Source organism: Dermacentor andersoni, chromosome 3, assembly GCF_023375885.2.
Source record: "Dermacentor andersoni chromosome 3, qqDerAnde1_hic_scaffold, whole genome shotgun sequence".
NCBI lineage: Eukaryota > Metazoa > Arthropoda > Arachnida > Ixodida > Ixodidae > Dermacentor > Dermacentor andersoni.
The window spans coordinates 108,491,042-108,504,081 of NC_092816.1; the positions used below are offsets into that span (position 1 = coordinate 108,491,042).

The 13,040-nt window shown below is 44.6% G+C and overlaps 1 long non-coding RNA gene across 3 annotated transcripts in view; it reads right to left on the reverse strand.

Annotated features, from left to right (window-relative positions):
- Positions 1-12,817, reverse strand: part of LOC140216754 (uncharacterized) — a 28,038-nt gene extending 15,221 nt beyond the window's left edge. Inside the window, exons 1-2 of one of the 3 annotated variants that reach the window (XR_011893425.1) lie at positions 12,438-12,817; positions 11,046-11,191 (exon numbers count right to left, since the gene is read on the reverse strand). This is a non-coding gene — a long non-coding RNA (uncharacterized lncRNA). Of the gene's footprint in view, positions 1-7,558; positions 7,660-11,045; positions 12,117-12,437 lie in introns of those variants that run through there. The other 2 variants (XR_011893423.1, XR_011893424.1) reach the window with 2 other exon arrangements.
- Positions 12,818-13,040: the final 223 nt, after the last annotated feature.

Genomic DNA, 13,040 nt, shown 5'->3' on the forward strand with positions numbered 1-13,040 from the left:
TGGGATGTGTGTGCCAGGTTTCGACACTACAGAAAATGGTACTTGTCTTGTGTCTCCAAATTCTGAGAGCATAGACAACACAAACTGCCGAACTTTGTGGGTGTTGTTCAGTACCGTAAGGCACTCCAATACCGCGAAGGAAATTTTCGTTCTTGTGAGCACGTTAGTGTGCTAATGGAATCTTTAAAGACCTTAATAACACAGCAAGGTTAGCGAGAATGGCATTTTGTCTCTACCAAGAGCATGTCATTCTAATTCTACCAAATTTCTCATTCAAGTATGTCAAGGATCGCAAATTTATCTGTGAGTGTGATCAGAATTGATGTCGCAACACAATTTTAAATGACGTATTTTCTCAGCTCTGTATGGTCCTGGCCTTCATGCGCGGTGTTTTAGAGGGGCTATGCTTATTATGATGTTTTTTTGGTCGTTAGAGGAACTCGAACACTCTAACACAAAATGCATCTTGAAATAAAAATAGATGTCATTAAAAAGTTTATACTATGGCAGCCGTATGCAATTCTAAGAAATTTTCTGTAGTCAAAAGCTCTAGAGAGAAGCCGGTAAGCGTTGGCAAAGCCTCTAGTAAAGGTTTTCGATTTAGGACAAACGAGACTTTGGACGCCATGAAAAAGAAATCAGCATGCTTGAAGAGAAGTAATTCATCAAACCCCATCCGTGAGGTGCCCAGCCTACGAGAATAGGTAGCAGTGGATGTCATCCTCAGCACAATTGATGTTGGGTAAGCAGTTCTGGTGGTCTGTACTTGAGCACAAGTACCAGTCTCAAAGCGGAGGCGACAGACAACCCTGTTACCACGAGTTTGTCAGAAAATTGCCATGGAGTTCTTGCTATATTCTCTGCGGTCGTCCTTGGGAAGTTGGTTTTTCATATTACGTCTACTCGGAATGTATGCGTGACGCCTCCAGGTAAACAAAGTTTCTCGGCAATGTTGTCGCCACAAGATTAGCCTAAAGGTGAAGGAATGTTCAGACAATGCCATCTTTTCAGAACGAGCAGGCTGGGAATGCGGCATTTGGTTCAAAGCGTCTTTGAAGACGTAATATAAAAGCTTATATATAAAAGATTACAAAATGAACAATATACCGATATGTATATTTCGGGTCCAAATCCATGTACTTTACCTTTATAAAATATTAATTCATCTGTAGCGGCCGAGAATTTTGATATTGTGTGCGGTCTGCTCAGCTACACTTGTCTTATTACCGATATGTGCCTAGTTTGAGGGCAAAAGAGGATGACAGGCCTTGTTCAGTAATGTTGTTTTCGTTTCGAGGCCACACCACCCTTTAATGGGGCGTAGAAGAGGATGGTTACAACGGATATTCATGCGTCTATGACGTCTGGAGTGCACCTTATCAAGTAAAAACTGCATTGCGTCAGGCAGCGCTGAGTATACCTGTGTCTCGCCCTACTAGAAGTCCTGAAGGCAACTCGAAAACGCGTTTACCAGGTCAGACAACATTTTGAGCGGATGCTCTGGTGTGCCTACGGAAATGGTTTCGAACTCACTCCTGTTAAAATTTAAAGTTGCAGAACACGGATGTTTTACAAAAACACAACGGGATATCTATAATACGAAGTCGCTGTTCTGGCCACAGAACTTCAGAAAATTCAACCAAATAACAACGAACGAACATGCGCAACGCATATCCCAGCCACATTGTCGGGTGTATCATTTTTTGTCATTCGGGGACAGGTTCAGATTTTAGATGCTTCGTGGCACTGTGAAATGTATTTCATTGATGCGTTTACTTAAAAAAAATAAAAATGTGCTCACACACCATTTCTCTAGTCGCCGTTCGCGATTAGTTGGCGAAATGATCTGTAGTTGAACATTAAATCATTGTATACTTCCAACTATTGCATTCTCAACGACTGCAACCCTCGGAAGTTTACTGGAGAGAAGCCTTACATGTCTGTGCTACTTTATAACAGTTCTGAAGAATGGCTAATGGTCGTTCACCAGGAAGTATCACTATTCGCTGTGTTTTCAATGTGATATCAGTTGGTTAGACGTTTCCAGCCACAGCAATGGCCGGCTATTATTACTAGGCTAAATTTACTTGAATAGATACGACCATATCGCCATTGGTGCCGCCCTTCCTACAAGCAAAGCCGTCACCACGCTTACATGTGGGTGACGCACTCAGGACATTAGATGCCATAAGGGCTACATTCGCGTTAGACTTTTCTGAAAACTGCGAGTCTTTCGCAAGAACCACTGAGCTCGTCAATTTCTTTATTATATAAATGGCTTCGGTACGTGGGGTTTTGCTGAAGCGCGGTGTACTAAATAGCGTTTAGCTTTCCAATCTCAAGAAAAAAATGTGCTCTAACAAAAGGGCCTACTAAAGAACATTTCCAGCCAATAAGGACAAAAAAATCAATGATAGGTATTGCAACTGTTAAAAAAAATGAGGGTGAAAAAGATCTAATCAACACACAAGCCGTAACAATAACATTTCTCAAAGAAACTACCCAAAAGAAAAACGAAGAGTATAATCTATACAACGGGACTTGTTAGCTTCAATAAGAAAAAAAATTTGCGAAAGCCGGGGTAATAATCTAGTGCAGGCAGAAATAACTATACATAGCTTTAAAAGAGGTATTTTCCTATCCATTGGTTTCGTTGTGTAATCTATTCAGTAGCCTTGGCTGGTTGTTACGGAGAGTTTGTTGTCCATATGTCGTTATAACGGTTTCTAATTTCCAAAACTCTCTGGTCCTTGTCGTGTATGTTGCAATGTTGATTTTTAGATCAGCTAGTGTTCTTAAAAAGCTGACTGCATTATTTATTTCTTGTTTGTATCCTCTACGGAGTCGATAATCGTACATACAGGCAATTAGCTTTAAATTGTATTTTATAAAAATATATTGTATCTTATATATTTTATAAAAATTGCTACACTTGAGCAGGCACCATCAGAATCCATGACGTCACAGCAAGGTGGTGTGGCGACTTCAAGGCAGCACTGCCACAAATTTTTCCTCTTGCGCCTTTTACAGTTTACTTAGCCTCTTGTCACAGTACGACTGAATCGCTTGAGCTGTAGGAAGGTCACTTACAGATGCATCCGAAATTATTTTTCTCTTTAGTGCTTTCATGCCTGATTTCTTAGTGGCGTCGGCACAGTGCCGCTAGGCACGAGGTCACATGATCAAACAACCGCATTTTGAGGGAGGTGAAAAGCTAAACTACCCGTGTACCATGCTGGCCGAGGTAGTCAAAATTAATCCGGAGTTCCCGACTATGGCGTGCCTCAAGATGATATTGACTCGTGTACTTGTCTTTATCGGGCGACACGTTTCACCACCTGACAAATGTTATCGCACAGCACAGGACGCGCCTGCATGTATCGGAAGTTTCTGGAATGTTATCGATGGTTCCATCCGCTGTCTGTGACCGAACTTTGTGAAAAGTGATTGCATGTGTCCGCGACGCGAATAATGTAGAACCTTGTAGAAGACACACGGGTCTCAGTGATTAGTCTGGAACATCCGACGATTAATGTATAAAAGCCGACGCGCATGACCCGTTTCGACGATCGCCGACCGTGCTCGCCGCTATCGTTGTGCTATAATTGTAGCCTCTTTTGTGGGCACAGGTTCGCCCAATAAAGTTTTGTCGTTCACAATATTGCTACTGTGTTCAACGTCACCACCACGTGACATCTGGTGGAGGTGCTTTACGTTCATGTACCGGACGCCCCCGACAAGCCGTAATCCAAGTCCGGGCCGAAAAGACAACACCAACGTCGTCCCGGAACATCGAGCAAGCCGCTGGCTACAGCAGCTGCCCCCGGAACACAGTCTTCTACCAGATACCACCAAGAAAACAGTCCAAGAAGATGGTCCAGAAACGACCAAGAAGACATCCCCAATGGCAGCCTCAGCGACCCCAATTATTCTTCAGCAGCCCAGGAAGCTACCGACGTTACGCGGTTCCACATTTGAGGACCCGGAAAGCTGGCTGGAGACGTATGAGAGGATCGCTACGTTTAACAGCTGGGAGAGCGACGACAAGCTGCGACATGTCTATTTCGCATTGGTGGATGCCGCCAAGACGTGGTTCGAGAATTGAGAACCCACCTTGACGACGTGGGACTTCTTCGGAAGCGGCTTCCTGCAAACATTTACAAGCGTCGTGCGAAAAGAGCGAGCCCAAGCTCTACTGGAGACAAAAGCGCAGCTGCCGAATGAGAGCATCGCGATCTTCACTGAGGAAATGAGCCGTCGGTTCCGCCACACAGACCCGGAAATTTCCGAGGAGAAGGAAGTCCTTCTACTGATGCGTGGTGTAAAGGAGGAACTTTTCGCCGGAATGGTAAGAAGCCCACCGAAGACCGTCGACGAGTTTGTTCGTGAGGCGACGAGCATCGAGAAGATACTGGAAATGCGGAACCGGCAATTCGACCGCCGCACCAAGTCCCAACGTGGGAGCGGCCCGCGTCAACGTATGGTTGACCTTCAGGACCCAATAAAGTTCTCCATACCATACCATACCAAGCCAACAAGCTACGCCGCAGTTCAATCACTGGCCACCGACGACCTGCGCGAGACCATCAGGGCAGTCGTACGAGAGGAGCTTCAGAAGATCTTCCCTTCATCGCAACCTCAAGTGGCCTCAATCGGCAAAATTGTCAAAGTCCCCGAGGTGTCCCCGAGGTGCAACCACAATCATCGCTGCCCCAGCCAGAAGCGATGACCTACGCCGCTGTCGCCCGCCGTCAAGGTCCCCCTCCAAGATCGCGTCAGGGCCCTGTAACACCGCAATTCCGTCGACCACCACCGCCGCCGCCAGCACGCCCACCTGTCGCCCAGCGCCGATACCCAAGGAAGACAGAAGTTAGGCGCGCTTCTGACCACCGCCCGCTCTGCTACCACTGCGGAGAAGCGGGTACGTCTACCGACGATGCCCATACCGGGCGATGGGACTGCCAGGGTTCGCCGTCAACGCTCCGCGCCCGCAGCTAGGATCGCCGACTACCTCGCCGCTACTCAGTGGAGCTCTCGACGACCGTCGCGTTCGCCATCACCAGGCCGCTACCTGTCGCCGCAGCGCCGACCATACACTGGCTCAGCCCGGGGCCGGCCAGCGAGCCCATATCCAAAAAACTAAAAGCAGCAGCCGATGGAGGTGCGGTTGTTGTTCGTCGAACTGACTAAGACCCTCCGCCGCCGACGAAGACGCCGAAGAAACTACCTCGACGACATAACGACCCGCTGCCGTCCCGACGAAATCTGCAAGCAAAGAAAACGACGACGAAAGACGACCTGACGACGTCACATACCAGCCACATGTCAACGCGACGCAGCCGTGATCCGAAGCCAAGTCCGAACTGTAATGCAAGAAAAAGAACCATCGACCTCGACGTGCTTCTCGACGGCCACGCAGTCACCGCCTTAGTCAACACAGGGGCTGATTACTCCGTCATGAGTGGACACATCGCCGCCCAGTTGAAGAAAGTTAAGACTACGTGGGAAGGCCCTCAAATTCGAACCGCTGTAGGACACCTCAAACATGAACTAGAAAAAGGGTCGCTAACGGCATCTGACCACATCACACTGGACACGGCACACATGACTTTTATAGATGAGCATGTTCCGGTTCCAAAACAGTGGTAACACACAACACCACAAGAATTTGTTCATGCTCGTGTAGGTTTTAAGTTTTAATTATGAAGGTGTTTTCTACTTTCATCGTCACTGGGTTCCAGGGAGCAGGGGACAAAGTGTCCTACTCCCTGTATGTCACATTGCAGTGTGACATGTGCTTTAACATTCTTCGCATGAGCAATATCAGCGCTCTTCCTGGATTTACTATCTACGTCATAACAGATGTTTCTTTTTCCAAACTGCATGAAACATATTTTTTGCACTTCGGGACTTCCTCACGAATTTAGCACGTATTCATACTTTATGTGCAATGGTTGTAGGGTTTACACGGCCCACACGAAGCACAAGCCTCGTTGCGTTAGAGCGTGCGACTCTAGGCAATAAAATGCAGTACCCAACACCGCTTCTCTGTTAACTGTGTTGCAGACGAAGCCAGCTTTTGTCATGTGCATTCCCGTCCGACAAGCTTGTGCCACATTCGAGAAAAGCGGTGCTGACAAAAATTCAACAAAGAATTTTTCGCATTTACAAATAATGCCTTCCTTTAAAGCGAAAGCTTTCCTCGCCGCGAACTTGCGATTTCGCCGTGACGGTGCTCCAAGGAGGCACATGACGTCACAACGCGCACCTCGCCGCGGATATTTCTCTCTCTCTCTCGCTACCTAGCACCGAGCCACAGGTGTGCCGCCGCTGCGTAGCGCGTGCCTTTCCGCTACTGCCGTTTGGTATGACGTCACACGCGTTCCTCGTCGTTGCACTCGCCCCCGCTCACTTTTCCAGATGCATCACATGCCTGATAACATGTCGGAGGATTGAAAAGGAGAGCTCGCGCGCACCGCAACCACACTTCAGGAGGCAGTATGGACGGCGACAATTCTGATAAGCAGGAGGAGGCCTCGAATCGACATCGGAATGAGATGATGAGGAAAGGAATCGCCCAGGAAAAGACGACCAACGCGCCGAACGAATGGCCAACCGCCCCAACATAGCTAGACAACCAGACTAACCGGGACTTGCAATCAAGATTAACCAAGGCTAACCATGCTATGCCTTAGCTTTTGCTACGTATGTCCTAGCATAGCCGAGCTTAGCCACTGCCAATTTTTTTAACTTCGCACATACATAGCAGACATGTGGAGCTATCTAATAATGCATCGCATATTTTTTGCCAACTACTAAAGCGGTTTTTACCTTGAACACGAAGCTTCTTGCAAAGCATTAGAATTTTACAGTTTCTTTAGAGACGATCAGCTGAACCTTCAGAGCTTCAAATATTTTTCTGGTATAGTATGTCCTGCACTACCATTCTGTATTTAATTCCTCTCTTCTGAGTTTTTCGTTACGAAAAATATTTCCGCATTCCAATTTTACTCACTTTTCCCATGCCAAAACCAGGCGAAGTATTCAAATATATGAAAAATTGACTATTTCGGCCGTCGCATCACTTCACCGTATTTCCATGCCCACCATTTGAAGGCCTCGATCGATACAATGTGCATCTGGAAAAAAATGCTGATTGATGTCCTCTAGCTCCGCTGAGCAGGAAAACGGAAGTGTCAACAAAATGCTACAAAATTTTTAGCAAAAATAAATAAAAGTGCGGAAGGTTTTCAGCTATGTCTATGGTGTCGAAAAACTGGTTGGTAAGGCGTGGAGTGACACACCTGCAAGTGCATGTGTCATTGTCAGAGTGCTTCAGTAAAACTGCATTTTACATACCACCGTAAAAATTCTTTATTTTGCTGTCTAAAATAAATGAGTAAGAATTAATAGTTATAAGTGGACTTAAATTTAAAGTGCAACGAAAACTATCTGGTAATGGCAATAATATGCCTTTCATGTTTGCATGCAACAATACCTTTTTGTGAATTCTTTGGTTATTTGTTGGGGAAGTGAACAAAATTAAAATTGAACTCACACAAGGAATAATCTTGTAGTATTACACCACGCCAATAATAGCTGTTTTCTTTCATGCAAAATTCTGAAGCAGTCAGTATGAATGAGTCGCTTGATATGGAATGACCTGCATAGGAACGTTATCATTGCAGGAAATACAACTGGATCATGCAACAGCAGTGCAGCATGATGAACTGCTTCCATAGCATCACTTATTGCGATTGCCATGTTTCAAAAGTAGATAAGGCTTCCAGAAATTGACAAACACCATTCAAGAAACAAGTATTGTAAAGTAATCTTTTTTCAGTTTTACACATATTTTTTGTAGGTTGCCTCTGCCAGGTGGAATAATTCTTGTTCTTGAGCTTGATTATTCAGAGGGGGACATTACTAGCACAAGAAATGCAAACACATTCAACTGATCGTCAAAATTTACTGATTCACTTATACATTACCGCACATATTGCAGTTTACAAATTGTAGCCAGTGAGTTTGAAAGACGTATTCACTTGAAATTATTTTCCAGAATGACATCAGTTTCGAGATTTTTCATTAAATGTGAGAAGATATACAAAGGCATTCCAGCTACTTTCGTGCTTCAATGCATAACAGTGCGTTTGAAAACAATATGCAACAACACTCATTTGTACAGCCAGTTTTATGGCATGCGTCTCGTTACTGGTGTCATTATGGAAAATCATTCAAAGTGCATGCACCTTGTAAAATTAACGGCTACTATTCGTAAAAAAATTATTCGGAACTGAGTTTTGGTTAATTAGCTGAATATGCGTCTTGATTTCTCATCGAAGTAATGTTTGGCACTCTGTATAAAGAGTTATGTTAGCTGCAACAGCCAGTCTTTCATAAATTTCATGAAACTTAAATATAACCACTCTGCATATCAGTGCGTCAGTTAGTGCTGTGGGCTCAAGCGAATCGTGCCATGGTTATAGTACCACTGGCTACATAATAGAAAAAGCAAGTACCTTTCTTGAGTTTTCTTATTTACAGACATGTCAGTCTGCTTGTACATTTAATTATTTGGATATTCTTTTTTTAAGATATATTTCTTTTTGGAAATGTGTTTTACTTGAGGCCCACACAGACTATATCTGTCAGTATTCAATTTTACTATAGTGTCAAACTGCAGGAAGTTTGTACTTTGTAATAGTTCTTAAGAAGTTTCTGATGTTCTCAAACTACAATTGCTTGTGCATTTACACAGATGTTTGGTTACAAATAAACACTTACCTAGAAAAATGGTTTTTCTCTGCATCAGTGCACCACTCTTGATTTCGTGAAGGGACAATTGAAAAAGTGGCATAAAAATACTCCTAGCAGCTTTACAGTATGGCTTATTACAGGCAATCTAGGAGCATTGTTTTGAGCCCAGGGTGACTGAGGCCTGCAATACATAAGTGCCCGTATTTAAATGTCACCCTTATGCTCTTACAGCAAACATATCAATGTGATGTCAAACATATAAGGAACACAGCTTAGCTCAGCAGTATTATAAAAAAATATGCAGCTTTAAACACTGCTAAATACGCTCTGCGGTATAAAGGGCTTTCAACCTAAGCTGAATGTTGACGTTCAACACAGCTGCAAGAATATTTCAAAAGACTTTCAATGTTAAGGCTCAACAGATCTGGAGCATTGCTTCGATGGGCTTTCAATATTCACAAACACATTTCAATAATACCTCAGTGGTCTTTGAATTTTGATACTCCATACATCTCCAACAATCCATATATAGGCGTTTAACATTGAAATACACCATAGTTTCAACAATTCACCAATCATCTTTCAAATGGAAAGGCCCCAATGATGTTTCGACAAAACGTCACAGGCCAATTATGAACATTTGTGAACAACTTCCTCAAAAGTGTATCAACAATTCCCCAATATTCTTTCATTGCCATTTGTTGACCTTGAACAATGACATTTCAAGAAGCTTTCAACAATTTATTTGTGAGGGTCAGCCGTGTATCCCTCTGCGTCAGGGTATTGTATGCGTTGTCTCTGGTGCCATAGCACGCCTCATAGTGTCACTCCAGCACCAAATATTTTGAAAGAGAATGCAGCTGTCACATGAATCACCAGTTTAATCGTCACTCTCATTCAAAGACGGCGATTCCCAGGCCTAGAAAGTAAGATCACTGGCATTCTCATTGTGCCGGCTGCAGTATGCATGGGACTGAGCACATGAATATAGTCGTAAAACAGCATTTTCGGCACGCTGAGTGGGCTTTTAAACTGTTGAAACCCAAGAAACCTCGTCATATGACAACTACGTCTGGCGCATACGGTACAATGACAATCAACTTAAATGCTTACGAATATCATGATCACTCTGAACATGCCTCATCTTGATCATATGTATGATTTTAACCAACACTGGCGTCATCGTCTCAAGAGACCCGCCCGTTCTTAGTACAGCATCGTCCACGGTCTCGCGTAATGTTTGCGGATACTTCATTGTCTATTCATCCGTGTAAAGGACACTGCTTGAGCTCCTGTTAACTTTGGCAGCCCGTAAGCGCGTAAACTTCCAGTTGGCCTCTACGGTGCAAGCAGTCGCGACAGACGATTGTTGACTTGAGGTTCCTGCATTGCCCACACCTACTGCGGAAAATCTACGCTATAGAACCCCTGGCATAAAATATCCGTGCAGTGGAATTGGTTTTTTATATGTTTATGTCGTTCAGCACTGTTAGTCACAGAAGCCAGCCTAGAATCTGGGGGTAAAATTCACGTCGCGGTCATGCGTTATTGTTGCGCATGTGTTGCTGCATTATGTGGTCATTGTCTTCATAGGTGACACACAAAGCGCGTGGACCCTAAGCTACATTCACTCAGTTATCCCACCCACTGCGGCTGCACAATGGTCGTTGAGTTTGCTACTAAGAACGATGTGAGGGGCTTGATTTCCAGCAGCCAAAGCCACATTATGGTGGTTGCAAAAATAGCAATATACTCGTGCACATATGCGCGGTAAACAGTTCGTGTTGGCGGAAATTGTTCTGGAGCACTTCTCCATGGCGTATCTTTCAGCATCATTGTTGCTATGAGAAGTTAAGGCCCCTGAATGAACTAATTAGTCTAGTTAATCTTTCCCTTTGACATGACAATATCTTATTTTTAGCAGAGTGCTTATACTCGGTATAATTCCTAAGGTACGCTAAATACCTAAGAAGCGGATGGGAAAACGGCACCGCTGTAGCTCAATTAATAGAGCATCGCACGCGAAATAGGAAGGTTGTGGGTTCGTTTCCAACCTGCGCCAAGTTGCTTTTTCATCCACTTTAATTTCCATTAATTTATCGTTTCCCTATTTTATTTTATTAAGCACAAGTAATTTACCTTATGTTGTCCTTGGTGTCAGTGTTTGTTGGCGTCTTATGGTATCGCCCACTTACGTGATACATCTGAGCAGACGACCATACCCATGCAAGTAACATAGCACACATTCTGCGTTTCGGTAAAAATAGACATCTTAACGCCCTTACTTGGAAGAGGAGCTCGTAGACGGCGGTGGTGGCAGCCGGACCCCTGAACACGACGGTACAGTGTGGCATCGGCGAGATCAGAGCAACTGCGGCGATTTGGGCGAGCTTGACCTCTTGTCCGTCTCTCCGACGCTGCACTCACTCACCTGCGACGTAGACGGGCCCACTGGAAACCTCTGGAATGACCACGATTGCTTCGCCAGAGAAGAACAAGAACTTGGGAGAGGTCTCAAGGTGTAGTGTAAAGAAGTGCCAGGGATGGATGCCAATAACGGAGGCTCATTAAAACGCTGCATTTTGACAATGGTCGCTGTTTTGGACTTGGGTCTCTGGCGATTCAATGAAGAGCATGTCCTACTCGAGTTTTTCCCATTGTATTTCCGAGGAAAAGAAAAGTGGAATGTTAGTCACTTCACTCGGGATATATAGGCTTAGCGAAGCTTGCACGAACGAGAGGCAGGATTTGAAAAAGAAGATGGGCGAGGCGCATGAAACTGTAGATGCATTGATTATGTTAGTGAGCTATTGCACAACATGGCATTGCTTCGTGGTAGTACAAATACAGTCAGTCATTCATTTTTAAGATAATTTTTATGCGCACTATACTGTCGTATAAGCCGTCGGTTATTATGGCAACAGCAACATTACATAACCTGCGTTCCTTCTTATGCGTATTCCGCCAGAACGTCCCTCCTCACTACGTGACCACGTGAACGGCGAATGGTTGCCGTCAACTACATAGCTGCTGATAGGTTAACCTAGGGTTTGAATATCGTAAAGTATACACGCTTCCAGATGATCGACGAGTGGGCAGGCGCAGGCAAATAGCAGCCAGGTGACGAAGGTGCCGGTAGCAATAGCGAAGCCAAGAAGGCGAACAGCATCATCGACGCGAAAAGCTGCCTGACGTGCGCTCCTTGCTATTGCAGCGAAAACAAGGACACTCGTCTCCACAGCCTAGTCAAAGCGACCGCTACGTACACGGCGAGGAAGCCTGCCAGTGACGCCTGCTCCTGCATTGGACGAAAGGGTGAGCTTGTTCAACACAAACTAGCCAAGAAAATACACAATGCAGCTTAAAAATCACTGCCGCTGCGTTATCGGCAATTATCTTCACCGCATGTAAAACGGTTCATCCATTCTCGACGTCAGAGCAGTAACCACCAAATGAGGATATTCTAAACACATTTCCCACCAGGGTGCTCTGTATGGTTAATGCTTCTAATCGAGGCTGAATTTAATTTCTCGCAGTTGTGGAATGTAGCAGCAACCATATGAAACAAATTTTGCCCATGATTACATCTTCGGAATGGCTGCGCTAAGAGCACCTTCTTTATCTGCCCCCCCCCCCCCCCCCCAAAAAAAAAAAGAAAGGCGAAACATGCTGCTTACCCGACGATGCTTGTAAAGATCGAAAACCTTCCCATAGGCTTTCCGAGCTATAGTCTTGAATACGTCCCGGCTGTTGCCTTTGGGGGGGTATTGGCCAAAATTCTCAATGCAAACATAACATAATGCCTTCCTTCCTCTTACTTATTTATCTGTACTACCAAGATTTAAAAGATAATAATTAGACATGGCAAAAAAATAAATTTAGATATCTCTGCGTCCGTTACGATTTCCTTTCCACTTCCACTTCGTTTTTTCTTCTTGGACAAAGTACCATGTTTATCCAAACTAATATAAACGCGTCGGCAAAGGTGGCTATAAAGTGCGTGTATTTTTCATTACTACTGCTATAAGGAAAGAAGCTGCAATTGCTGCTTCCTAGATGCACCACATGCACCTTCTACCACGAAAATAAGCGGCTCTGGCGTAAGGCAGAACCAGATGTCTTTTGGCTTTGTTGAACACTGATATAGACCTTTTCTCACTTTGCAGCTGTACTGTGACCTAAACGTGTGCCTATTTCGTTTTAGGTTAGAGCTTGTCAAACCTGTCCGCAGGCTCGAGAGTGTGACGGCATTCAGATTAAATGGTACGTCGTACGTCGAA